Source organism: Candoia aspera, chromosome 3, assembly GCF_035149785.1.
Source record: "Candoia aspera isolate rCanAsp1 chromosome 3, rCanAsp1.hap2, whole genome shotgun sequence".
NCBI lineage: Eukaryota > Metazoa > Chordata > Lepidosauria > Squamata > Boidae > Candoia > Candoia aspera.
In genome coordinates, this window is record NC_086155.1 from 183,098,378 (window position 1) to 183,112,451 (window position 14,074).

Here is a 14,074-nt window from a genome sequence, read left to right on the forward strand (position 1 = left end):
GATGTGTCTAGGAAAATAACAGACAAGGGATCCTGTATGTTAGCTCTGTAGGAAGCAGAAGCACCAAAGGAAGGCACCAAATGTTTACCCTTTGAATACATTCTTCTAGGGCCTAGTTACTATTAAAAATCCCAACTCCTTGGGTTGCATGGAAGGGGTGAGCAGGGAGGGGGCAGAATGGGAGGAAGTAAATATTAGGAATATAACTAGCAGAGGCTGAGAAAAAAAAAACAAGGGAGGGCCTGACTGGCTTAGGTCATTTCCCCATGGCTACTCTGTACTCAGTAGGCTGCTTCCAGTTGCTCTTTGACTTTAGGAACACAAATGCATTCCTTGACTCTGGCTGACTTGTTTTGACTGCCTCAGAATTTTCCAGCATTCATTAACTTCTTAAACTGCTCCTCACAAGACACTCAACGGGGGCTGTTTTTCTGCCCAGCGCCTTTGGCTATTGTGTACTTTGCTTCATTCCAGCCCCTGGATGCCAACAAGCAAGCTCTAAATAACGGCCTATATGACTGTGAGGAACATCTAGTCAGTGGACGTGTGGTAAGTCTTTCTCTCACAAGTTGATTCTTCTTTTGAATTAATCTGAAAGCACCTTTAGATAGCATCTCCAGTGGTGGTCTCTAGCACACATCTTGGGACATTGGGATAAAGCCAGGAATAATTAATATTGTACCCGTGAGAACTAAAGACAAGTGGTCAATATTTGGATACCAGTGAGACTAATCTCAATCAGCTATGGGTATTGGATAGGAATGGAGATGCGCCCCCTGATGTTGCACTTTACTCCTCCCAATCTTATACATCCTGACTGCAGTTTTTTACAAACAGGTCAGGAGCAGGTGGTCTTGTACACTCTAGATATTTTGGATTACAGCTCTCAGAGTTCCTTGGCGCTGGCTGCAGTAGCTGAAGGGAGTTTCAGTCCAAAATACCCAGAGGCCCTAGGCTACTTCCTCTCCAATAAGACATGCACACTGGGAAGATGAGAGAGTGATTGCTCCATCATCACTACCACAGCACTGGAATTGAGCACCAAAATCTTTCTGCCTACAGGATCCCAGCAAGCTTGAAGCAATTTGATGTTTTCCTAATTTTCCATTCTCCCCCCTTGTTTTGGCTCAGCACTGTTGAGATGTATGAAATAGGGGATGGAAATGAAGGGCAAGGGCTAACAAGGTTGGGGAAATAACCAGTAGACATAGTCAGCCCCCCTACTGTATATGAGGAGGGGATTGTGGAATGGGAGGAAGCAAACCTGGGCAAATGCAAGATAACCTTTGACCTGGAATACTTCAGCTGCATTATGAATGAGAATACAGGTCCATGTGCTACTCACTCTGGCTGGACGCCTCACTGCTCTCTCAGCTACTTTCCTGCTGCCCAAATAAATAGCCCTGGAAAATAGTGCCAAGGAACTAAATGCAAAAAGGTATGCCCACCGTAGCCCAAAATTGCCAATGGTGCTGGGCAGATCCCAGCCACTAACCATACAATCAACCATGTTATTGGCAAAACATCCCACATCTTATCTACAGCCAACACTTAATGATGGAGGAAGAGAGAAAGTATTACTTTTTAAAATGGATCAGCTAAAGTCAAATTTAAGCTGCTTCCACTGTTAGCTGGAGATGAAATAAAATCATCATAAGGACTTAGCCCTCATAAAGTGGAGCATCTTTGTATCATAGTTAGGAGGATGGGAGGATGAACCCTAACTAATAACTCTACCAAAAATGCGATTTCAGTCCTTGATGCATGGGATGATAGGAAGGAAAGAGGTTGACCATTTCAGATTACAGAGATTATTTCATCTATCCACTCCTGTGGCTGTGGTTAAAATGGTATTTGGCTGTGACATCATCATCATCATCATCATCATCTCCTCTTTCCCATCTAAAGTTATTACTCCTGTTCAGCTATGTAGTATCGTAGGTACTAAATAAGTGAAGGAGACATTAAGAACATTGGTCTGCAAATGCTGAAGTATGCACCAGCTATGCCCCTCTTAAATGGCAACATCTCCTATTCCTGCTCAGAGCCATCTGCATCTACATCATTTCCCTATTATATTCCATCTTTCTGCCAAGAGTTGAAGGTTACTTACATGGAAATCTTACATCATTTTATTCCCACAGCAAGTGGATGAGATCAGCTGGGCTGTGAGAGTGTGGCTGGCCAAGGCCACCCAGGGAGCTTCTATGGCTGAGGGTGGACTTGAATTTGGCACTCTCCAGTCCTAGACCAATACTTTAACCACTACACCACACTGGTTGATATGCCCATACTTGTAGCTCACCCACCTTCCCTTCAAAATGATGCCTGCTGTAATGATGATTTATAATCTCAGCAGCTATAGGATCCCAGGAATCACATTTAACCCACAAGTCCTCAGAGCCTTTTCATAAATTCAGAAATAATAGATGCTAAATACCTGAATGTGTCTTATTGTTGGGATTTGGAATATGTAGCCTTTTTCTTGCGGTGAGGAGCATTGCCTTTCTTTTGAGAGAGATTTCAATGCTCCAGTTTCTTCTTATGTCTTTTACCATTAAATCCTCAGGAAGTTCTCAGTGCTTTCTCCAGTGGGTGTATTGTTTATCTTCTGTTATGCCTTTATGGGCCAAGGGACCAGGTTGCACTTCACAATAGGAGAAGCAATGTCTTCTGTCTCATGTCATGTCCAGGTGAGGTAGATTTGCCTTAACTGGCAACTGCATTTCACAGCAAATGGCCCTTGCACATGTGTTGAAGCCACCTTCTATGAGCAAAGCGCAGCAGTGCAACCAGTTTGTTCAACTGCTATTTACTCTACCACTTCACTTTGCAACTGTGCTCCAACTGGTGCTTCACTGTGTAATAGAAAAAAGCATTCCTTCAAAGTTCTGTGCACTGCTACTATGCAGCTGCCTTCCTTCCCTCTTGTTGCTCATTTCTCAATGAGAAAATTGCTCATTCTCTTTCAACAAGAACCATTTTAATGCATCTTTAGCATTATCTAAAGAATTAGTGGCAGCACCCTATCTGAAGATACCTGGATACATGTATACTTCCTGACTAAAAGGAGAGAGAGAGAGGAGTCACTGATGGAGAGTTGTGCTTGCAAGGCATTTTTGTGCATCAGGTAACTGAGGTTGTCTTATTCTCGCCCTATGCTGGTGGTTGATGCATTTCTTAAAGTGAGCCATGATTCGTAAACACTGTGACTGAGAGATGTTGATGGAACATGTAGGAAATACATACCAGCATGGAACTCATCACAATGCAATTTTTTGTACAGAGGAAGCCTTTGCAACTAAAACTTCCTTCTGATGCCCAGCCCAACACTACCAAGGCTCATGTGGCAGAATGCAAAGTTGTCTTCACTTCAAAGAGTCTTGCTCTAGTTCTTGAGACAGTAAGAGGGAAGGGGCTGCTCAGCATTGCTTACTTGGTTAATTTTACTCTGGCTTGTATTATCTGAAGGGGCTACTAAGACCTAGTGTAACTAGATTAGCATGTGTTTCTTCACCTATTGTGTTGCTGGGCAATATAGATTGAATTGGTTTGCAAGGAATGCATTGGCGTAAGCAATAATGCAGCAGCAGCGGCAGGACAAGCCATAATAAGATTGCAGCAGACGCCTCCCCCATTATTATTTAATTTTATTTTTTCAAATTACTCTGTATCTGTTACAAGTATTGCAAAATACTTCACATAAAAAAGAGAAATCAAATGTACAGATATAGGATGGAGGATACTTGGCTTGGTAACAGTACCTGTGAAAAGGATCTTGGAATTGTAGTTGAACACAGGCTAAATATGAGTTAGCAGTGTGGCATGGATGCTAAAAAGACAAATGTGGTTTTAAGCTGCTTCCACTGAAGTATAGTTTCCAAATCATAGGGACTGATCGATTGATTGATTATGTGTCATCGAGACAGTGTCAACTCTTAGTGACCACATCTCCAGGATGATCTGTCCCTAACCTGGTCTTTAAGGTCTTCTAACAGAGCATCTATTGCCACTGCAATTGAGTCCATTACGTCCATTCACCTTACTGCTGGTTGTCCTGTTTTTCCTTCCACCTTTCCCAGCATTATAAATTTCTCAAGAGAGCTGGGTCTTCACATAATGTGTCCAAAATATGATAATTTGAGCCTGGTTATTTGTGCCTTAAGTGAGAACACTGGGTTGATTTGTGCTATGATTCATTTGTTTGTTTCCTTGGGTATCTATCATATTCTCAGGAATCTTCTCCAACACCAGCATTCAAAAGCATCAGTACTCTTTCTAGTTGCTTCTTCGAAGTCCAACTTTCATTTCCATAGTGTGTCACAGGGAAAATCTTTTCCTGCACAGTTCTAAGACATGTCACAGCATCTGGATATCTTTTCCAAGGCCTTCATTGCTACTTTATCAATAGTTAGTCTGTGACATATTTCGTGACTGCTGGTTTTTACTGTTGATAGTCAATCCTAAAAAGCAGAAACTATTCACCACTTCAGTATCTTAATTGTCAGTTCTAAGGCTGGTTGATATAACTGTTGGAATTAAAGGATATTAACATTCCACTATATTCTGTGTTTGTCAGATTGAACTGCAAGTCTTGTGTCCAATTCTGGGCAACACATTTAAGAAAGATTCAAAGAAACTACAACAGGAGCAAAGAAAGACAATGAGGATCATGAATCAAGGAACTGGAAACTAAGTTTTGCAAGGCATAACAAGGAAATTAGATATGTTTAGCCTTGAGAAAAGAGGCAGGATGTGATATCACTTTTGAAATATCTAAACAGATGTTGCAAAGATTAAGATTTGGTCTTTATAACTTCAAAGTTCAAGACACAGAGTTAGAAGGAAGTAGATTGTTCTGAAAATAATTCCTAAAAATAGGAGCAGTTGAACAGAGCAGTAGAATCAAATGCTGGGTACATAACAAGTTCCAAAGGTATAATATGTAGGGATTAGAAGCCAGATGTCGATCCCAGCCTCAAGCTGTAAAGCTTTCACCAACCTGTGGAACCCACCTTAGGAGCAACTTTTATTTTACTTTTTGGACTCAGGTACAAAAAGTTAAGCACTCAGGTAGACTCTTTGAAGTGTATGAACACTGCTATGGACAGGTAAGTTTCCCTGAAATTAGCACAGAAATGAAGAAGGCAAACGGAACCTTTACTCATTGCCAATTCCACTTCTTTTCTTCTAAGGACATTTGTCTATGTAAATACAGAGATACAGTTTGCAGCTGACAAAAAAAGCCATTCTGTGAATTCATAATGCTGTGAATCAAGTCTCTATTGATTCTCCCTGAAATCAACAGAGACACTCCAGCTGCACTGCATTGCTGCTGCTGGTGGCATTATATTGAATTCAGCAGCAGCAATCTTCCTGTTATGCATCTTGTTTATTTTATTTATTCAGTTTATATAGCTGCCCATTTCACATTCATGACTCTGGGCAGCTTACAATTAAAACAACAATACCAAAAACCCCAAAAATAAAACAACCATACAAAACATTAAAACTATTAAAAACCATGCAATGCAGTCAGCAGGAGAGCACAGTAATTCAAGAACAGTGCAACCATTTTATGGGCTCCACACCACTCTCTGATCCCCAGGCCAGATGGCAAAGCCAGTCTTGGAGGCCATCAAGGTCAGGGCCAGCTTGACCTCAGGAAGAATGATGTTCCATAGGGTGGGTGCAGCAGCAGAAAAGGCCCTCGTCCTGGGTCCCATCAGATGACACTCTCTAGTGGATGGAACCCACAACAAGTCTCTTCTGCTGGACCTGATGGGATGGGTGGATGTCATTGAGGAGAGGTGGTCCCTCAAAAAACCCAGCCCCTTGGGGTACTCTCTTGCACATTTTTAGATAATAAGTGGGTTCACACAACACTCTAGACCCCAAATCTCAGTTAACCAGGTATAATTGTTATGTGCACATAACAGGCTACACCCCAAAATATTAAAAATTATATGGTTAAACATGAAGGCCTTGTCATGTTCAGTCAAGTGCTGGGTTCCCACAACCATACTGTCTTTTAGACAAGCCTTAAAGATCTGGCATTTTCTCCAGATATTGGACTAAGCCTCATTGTGGGTTGATTTTATGGTTATTGTGTTTGTTGTTTACCTGTTTGGCCATTTTTTCTTTGCTATGGTTTTGATGGTTGTCTGACTTTTTGTTTTTAATCTGCCACCCAAAGTCATTCTGAGTATGCAGCCTACCAATGCAATTAATAAATTAATAAACCAACATGCCAACCCACAAACTGTGCAACTAGCAACAAGTCTAGCATGTTGTGTAAAACCAGTCACTGTGTAAGACTCTTGTTCTAATTAATCTCTTAAACATCCATGATTTCAACCCATTTCATTTATTACTTACCCTGCCTGAATTTTATCTCTCTTTTCTGTTTCTGTTCTCTTGCATTCTCCTGTGACTGTGTCTAGTACCTGCTATTAAGCATTAAGCAATGATTCCAGGAGGCATTTCAGGCTCTTTTGTCCTGTCTAGGTAATCATTACTCTCAGGAATGTTCTTAGTAAATTTAATTCCTATTTGATAGAGTAGACACTTGTGGCTCAGTAAAGCACTTAGAAAATTTATCTAGAAGTGGGCTGGTTTCATTTGTTTTGCTTAATGATCAGCTAGTCATGAAACTAAATCCCACTGATTTCTTTGGAATCAGGATGTTACACACCCATTGCAATATCTTCCCCTGTGATCCCTGACTTATTATGTCATGAGACTGGTTTACTGTTGACCTTTTCTTCTAGCTTGGCTGATTTTGACTCTGAATTAGTGACTCATGATTGGATTCTTTTCTGCTCACACTTCCATCCAGACTGGGTTCTCCTCCTTGCTCTGAAAACAAATTGGTTTATGTTTACACCCTCTATAAAATATTCCACTTCAACCACTTACACTGAAATCTTAGGAATGTAGAAATAATAAACCCATCCCTGACTAGATAAAGCAAAGTCTCTGTCAGAAGGAGCTCAGGTCCTGTTGAATTATTTTACTTTTAGCAAGCAGGGTACATTTGTGAGATACTCGGAACACAACTGAAGGAGTCTGGAGCACCTTTTCAGACTAACCAATTTTATGTAAGCCTTATGCCTTTTAATAAAAGGTAGTAGTGTGAAAAGGTGCTGCCAGACTCCTCCTGTGGTGTTCTACATTCCTAGGATACATTTTGGCAACCATAGACTGACACAGTTCTTCTGCAACACCTACCATCTTAACACACTAAAGCTTGGCTGTAACCTCCACAGTTGTTGCTCATTAGTACACTTGAGCAATTTAGCAGAAAACAGTTTACTTTATTGGTTGTTGTTGCAGCGGGTCATTGTGGTTTCCCTCCTCAAATAGCAGCCCAGAGAAGGGGGAAGAGAAAAAGCAAAGAGGCTATTCATATTCATATCAGTTTCCACTTTGCATCAGGCAGCTGTTTGCTCTGTTGCTTACTTAGAGTGAGATCACCATTCCATTTCTGAAGTTAAATAGCTTTCCCGCTAAAGTAGAGAGGATATCGTTCATGGGTAAGCCTCAACATTACTCTTTTTTACCTTTATTGACTAATTTCATGTAGGAATGACTTCTCTTTTTGATATTTTCAATTAATGTTCATTAGAGAGGGGCCATTGGGAGGGTAGAGCAAGGGAAGATTTTTTTTTTTCAAATTATATTTTTTTTAAATAAATGCTGGTGGGGAAACAGACTTTCCTAATTTGGCCCCCTCCAGATACATGGGACTACAGCTTCCATCACAACCCATCAGCATGTGTTGTAGTCCCATGCATCTGGAAGGTACCAGAGAAAGAGAAACAAAGGAGCTTTCTCAATATTATAGATAAGCATTAGGAAATATTGGGGGCTCGGGGGCACTGCATATAAAAATGTATCATCCTGTCAAAGGACAGGAAAATTTAGCTCAATAGTACAACATTGGGGGAAGAAAATTATTGATGACAACCAGCTTTGCTTTGCATATTCAGAATATTCCTGCTTGGGCAAATGTTCATAGAGCAAACACTTCTCTTACAGCTTATGTTTAATCACAATAGCTGTACTGTATACTGAAGACTGATTCAACTGACTTTCCAGTACTATAGTTGATATCATGCATGGTTTAATATAGCTTTTTTTTCTACTTACTCATCAATTATTCATCAACTAGTAAAGGCATTTCTATTACAAGATACGTTATTTAAGAGTGTTCTCTTTAATTTGCATGCATAGGCATTTCAGCCAAGTGAAATGTCAGAACAGAAGTAACAAACCCCTCATTGATGACTCACCTCCACTTATTCCTGAAGATATTGCTTTGGGTGAGCAGGAGGTGGTCAACTCAAATGAACTTTGCATGGGTTTCATTGCACCACTGTGAATTCAAACAAGTGCTTTGCTTTCAGATGAAAAATCTTGGGGCAATTTATGTTATCTCTGATTATATGAAAAAGGTTTTCCAAAGATTATGCTGAGTTGATCTGAAAATAATGTTTTGACACAAACCTTAACAGTCAGTCAGTTTCGATTTGTAAATCTATTTAACTATCCCACGAGCTCATCCAGTACTGTAAAAGTAGATAAACAAATGCTCCTCTGATGTAACTTTCACAGTCCTTTGCCACTGGACAAGCTGTCTGAGGCTTATAGGAGTTGAACTCCGAAACAGATAGAGATCTACTTCTATTCCATGTACTCTCTTTCTGTCCACCAAGACTAAGCCACATCAACTTCGCCAGTGCTGAAGATGAGGATCTGTTCTCAGCTGTGCATGGCTGCTTTAAATGAATATATAGTGTTCAACTTAGCAGTAATAGTCATATTACTACTATTATTATTACCATTACTGTTATATGCCTTTTCCAAGACATGGCACAAATTTAAAAAAACCCACAATCATTGCAACTTTCCATGCAATGAAATTAGCTCACAACTAACAGTTAAACCGATAAAACAAATATTTACAACTAAGACAAATCAAATGCAATAAAAAGGTAAAGGTTTCCCTTGACGTAAAGTCCAGTCGTGTCCAACTCTAGGGGGCGGTGCTCATCTCCGTTTCTAAGCCTTAGAGCCGGCGTTGTCATAGACACTTCCGGGTCATGTGGCCAGCATGACTCACGGAACGCCGTTACCTTCCCGCCGAAGCGGTACCAATTAATCTACTCACATTTGCATGTTTTCGAACAGCTTGGTGTGCAGGAGCTGGGACTAGCAATGGGAGCTCACCCCGCCACGCGGTTTCAAACCGCCGACCTTCCGATCGACAGCTCAGCGGTTTAACCCGCAGCGCCACCGCGTCCCACATCAAATGCAATACACTTATTTAAAAGAACACCCTACAATTTTACAGAGCACACATACATCCATAATTAATGTGAAACAAATACTAACCTGGAAACCACCAAACTTACTGAGAGTAGGATAGAATAACAGGTCCCACGCAAACCCACTAATCAAATTAAAAAGTCTTTAACCCCCTTTTAAAAGCTGTGAGGACTGTGAGAGTTACATCAGAGGAACACTTGTTTGTCTACTTTTACAGTACTGGATGAGCTCATTGGACAATTAAATAGATTTACAGTACTTAAGTGACTGGCTGTTTGATATTATTGTACTGAAGGGGAGGAAGGAGTTGATTGCAAAGTCATGGGGCCAGGTTCCTGAAAGCCTGGAGACCAGGACCTTCGAGCAGAGAAGAAAAGAAGTCTCTGCCCAGGGGAAGGAAAGAAGCAAACAATCAAAGCGATAAGAGAAGAGCAGATGGCACTAAGTTTGAACTGAGTTCTGGCTCAAATGTCAACCAAAATAGTAAAGATAGTGAAAGGTGGAAGGTCAAGTTAGGGTCACAGACTTGTGATACCTTAAATATGAACAAAAATATTATTATATGATTTTTGTGGACTACAGTCCCTTTCATGAGAAAGAGTGTTTTCTTGGTTCAACAAAAATCCATTCTATATAAATGCTGTTACGAAGAATCAGAGCCCATTTATTAACTTCTTATAGCATGTAACTTCATTGACAGCATGAAAAAAATCTGTTTCACTTGATGTTACCTTTCTCAATTTTTCCTATATCATGCATTTTTAAATTATCATTTCTTTTGCAACTTGGAATCATTCTGTCTTATTGCCTGAACCAATAAAGAATTGCAAAAAAGGAAAATAAACAAGAATTCTGAAGGGATGTTTAACCATGATACAGTTGGACTCTTTGACACTAAATAATATTGTTACTTCGTAGTATAAACTTTCTGTAAATGAAAAAAAAAACACTGTTGGTTAAAACAAATCTTTTAATGTTCACTTAGCAAATGCTCTTCACATTTTTGGACAGGTCACTCAGTCCCAGTTTAGTTTCATCGTTTCTAGGGTATCAAACCAGCCATCAATCATCAATAAAAGAATCACATAATTTATTATTTTGTTTCCCCAATATAAACAGTGCATCATCACCATTACTAAATAATTTGATTTTCTTAATTCTGTCCTACCCCCCAGGCTCAAGAATATAATCTAATGAACTCAAGTCCTGTACACCTGATTTTCACTGTGCTACTTAATTCTTTAGCGTGTTTGTCAAGAAATATGAGCAAAGTAGGATGCCCTGCCAAAGATCAAGTTATTCATTTGAATAGGTTTTCCTTGGCTTGCTTTCTAATAAATAGCTAATCATCCTGAAGAATAATAGCCTGACTCAAAACAAAGTATCCCACTACAGTTTTTTTGAGTCAAGAGTGCAAACTAGATTATAAAGAATAATTACCTGAATTTTCTTTGATTCCAGATGTAATGAGGATGACACCCAAAGAGGGAAAACAAGATGAAAATAAGGGAACATGCAGACATTCCCCTAACATAGACTTTCCCCTAAACAGGGAGCAAACCCCACACTCACTAGCACTGACGATGTTACCTAGCTGGGTAATGAAACGTCTGCAAGCAAACAACCAAGCTCAGACAGCACCATGGACTCCACAGTTCAACCTTGAGCTACATATATTCTCTCTTATTGGTTTCCCCTAATATACATTTTTTTAAAAATGGGTGGATTGCATTGCCAAATTTGGAGTCATGAGAAATGTGAATAATTGGGATTGTATTAGTTAAAAGAAAGTGATACATTCACATTCAAATATGAACTGAACGAATTTATCCCCCATCCCTACTGACAGTCAACCTGGAATGACTTGCTCCATATAACTGCATTCTTTCAGGATCTTGAATACATTGGTTTCTTCATTTTAGCAGAGGAAACTTATGTAGGTCTTCATTCATTCATAGCTATTTTTTGTCATCAAGTCACATGAGAAAGTGCAAGAGTGGAACTATTGCTGCCAGTCGGGAAACTCAGAGTTGATCACTATAATGTGGAGATCATTTGTTGTAGTACGCTGATACTGAAATTAACCAAGAAACTACAGTTTAATGCTATGGATTACCTGTGGCAAACTATAGTAGAGTCTGGCTTATCTCCACAGAAGTAACTCTGGCTATTGTTTAGAGATGCTATAGCTGGGCTCACATTTTAAGTCAAGTTAGGTCACATTTGTTTTAATCAAGATTTCTGTAACAAGCAGTGACTTTGTTCACAAAACATGCTAAACCAAATCACATCATGGGTTACTATAATATATGAATCCACTTCTTATCTCTTGGGTCAGAGGAAAGTTGGAATGCATAAAGTACAACATACATGAATTAGGAACTGTCTATGGGCAGTAATGTTCATGATCAATATGGAAATAAAAGCTGTGGCAGCAGAGGTTATCGAATGTTTTCCTTGGCTGGAGACAGAAAGAATAAGGTACTTTATATTGCATGATAGGAAGAGAGGAAGAAGAAGAGGTGATTAGCTCCAAGACCAGGGTTATCATTAGACAGAGTCAGTCAAGTGGCTACCTTAAGAGGCCAACATTGGGAAGATAGAAGACAGATTTGAGGACATAATTTTGGATGCCCCAGGATCTGATAGGGTTTCCTCAGGTGTTGTAGCAAAAAATTACTCCTTTATTGCTCTAATATTCTACCTTTCCTTTGAGAGCTTAAGGTGGTTTATATGGAGGTATTGTCATGTTCACCGTTCCAATGTTGCTGGTACATTGTAACGTTTCGCATGTCATTTGGCTGATGCGTGTTTCATCTGGGAGGGGAGGAGGATTCCATCTTGTGGGATTGTTATATGTTAGCAGCTGGATTGGAATGTGTTTGGGTTATCTCGTGTGTTCAAGGTTCCTGTCATGATCACCGTTGCGATGCTTGTGACATTGCAACGGCTCGCATGACAATGCAGGGAAATGGGTCCCGGGCGGATTAAGGAAAAAGGCAACTAGGTAACAAAAGAGAGCAACAGGTGCTGGCAACAAAGTATCAACTCTAGCCGGAGGCACGGAAGAGAAAGATACAATGTTGCAAAGAAAGCAATTGACAAGACCAGATCACGAGGCGTGCCCGAGCTGTCAAAGAGATTATGAACCTGATCGCCCGGCAATGAACCATCACCAGCCAGGGAAGCAATCAAGGAAACGCCCGGAGCACAGGAGGGGCTCCACGACCCCTCACCTACCGAAGACGGAACCGACGAGGCTCGGGGGTGCACCCAGAGTAAGAAGGGGTGGAGCGCTGACCGGCGCGGGCTATTTAAATCCCGTTCCGGCGCACTCCACTCACTCTCAGCTTTCTTAAAGGGCACACATACTGTTACTCAAATAAAACCAAAACCTAAGCCTACACTAGCGTCTGTGTTTTTACTGGGTAGCAGGCAGAGCCTGACATAAAGCTGAGAGTCACCAAACCAAAGTCACCAAGCTCCACCGGACGAAAATTTTCCGCAGGAGAGATCAACTGGCGAAAACGGAACCGGGGACAGCAATGGAGCCAGCACTTCGCACCAGAGGCGTGAAGGACGGCCCGCAAGAGGCAGAGGCGACCCGACAGCTGCTGGAGGCGGTGCACCCAAAATGGGACACGGACACCCTCCCTGCCCACACCACACCCCAGTTCCAGACCTGGAGCTCCAACCCAGACGGGAGAGCCCCAACGGAAGACGAAGTCGGGGACCAACAACTCCTCACATGGGCCGGCGGAGCAGGACCCTGGACGGGAACACCCTACTCCACCTGGAGGCTCTGCTACCCCCAAACTCCTGAGCAGGAAGGCGCAAGACTACAGACCGAACAGCATCCGGCAGCACCGACGTCGGACGACCAGGGCACGCCAGACAGGGTCACGGCCCTGGAAGCCAAGGTACAAGACCTGGAACACATGCTCCAGTCCCTGGCAATGATCGTAGGTGAGCACTCCAAGACTGAGGCGGCACAGGGGGCAAGAGGGGATTGGGGCACCCTACCCACCCTGCCACCAACCCCGAGCGGAAGGGGCCAAGCATGAGACTCTGTCGCAGGGCTTCGTGGCCCCAGGCCAGTGGGAGCCATCCCTCACCACCCACAGGTAAGGGTCCCACAAATTGGGGGGTTTGCCAAAGACTTCCCCGTACAATTTGATGGGGACCCTACAAAACTGTCCTTCCTTCTCACGAATGCGAGGGACTACATGGCCCAATACGGCCATTACTTCAGCACAGAAGCAGCCAAAATCTCGGCAGTGGCCACCAAGCTCCAAGGCAGGGCTGCGGACTGGTACGTGCAGATGGCCGAGTCCTGAGCCCCAGCCTTGGCCAATTTCCACGACTTCCTAGCCGAGCTGAAGCATTACTTTGAGGACCCCCTGGCGAAAGAAAGGGCCAAGTGCACACTTCAAGCGCTTCGCCAGGGAAGAAAAATGGTGGCTGACTACGCCCTCAAGTTCAAGGTCCTCGCAGGCAAAATCACGGAATGGTCTGAGGCCACCCTGATCGACATGTTCAAGCGTGGCCTCAACCGGGAGGTACTACAATGGGCACTCTACAGGGATGACCCAGCCTCCCTTCACGGGTGGATCTGCCTAGCCGGAAAAGCGGAGCACGCTCAGCGCACATTCCTGCTCGCAACTGCAGATGACAAAGTCCCTCCCAGCACAAGAGGACCAGTCCCACAGTCAGGCCCAACCTGGCATGCAGACCAACAACGGAG

At 42.2% G+C, this 14,074-nt stretch overlaps 1 protein-coding gene across 2 annotated transcripts in view; it reads left to right on the forward strand.

Annotated features, from left to right (window-relative positions):
- The first annotated feature begins 7,358 nt into the window (after positions 1–7,358).
- LOC134494343 (Y+L amino acid transporter 2-like) overlaps positions 7,359–14,074 on the forward strand; it is a 31,927-nt gene continuing 25,211 nt past the window's right edge. The window contains exon 1 of one of the 2 annotated variants that reach the window (XM_063299460.1): positions 7,359–7,535. The gene's annotated coding sequence lies outside the window, so the exon portion shown is untranslated. Of the gene's footprint in view, positions 7,582–14,074 lie in introns of both variants that reach the window. The other variant, XM_063299461.1, reaches the window with a different exon arrangement.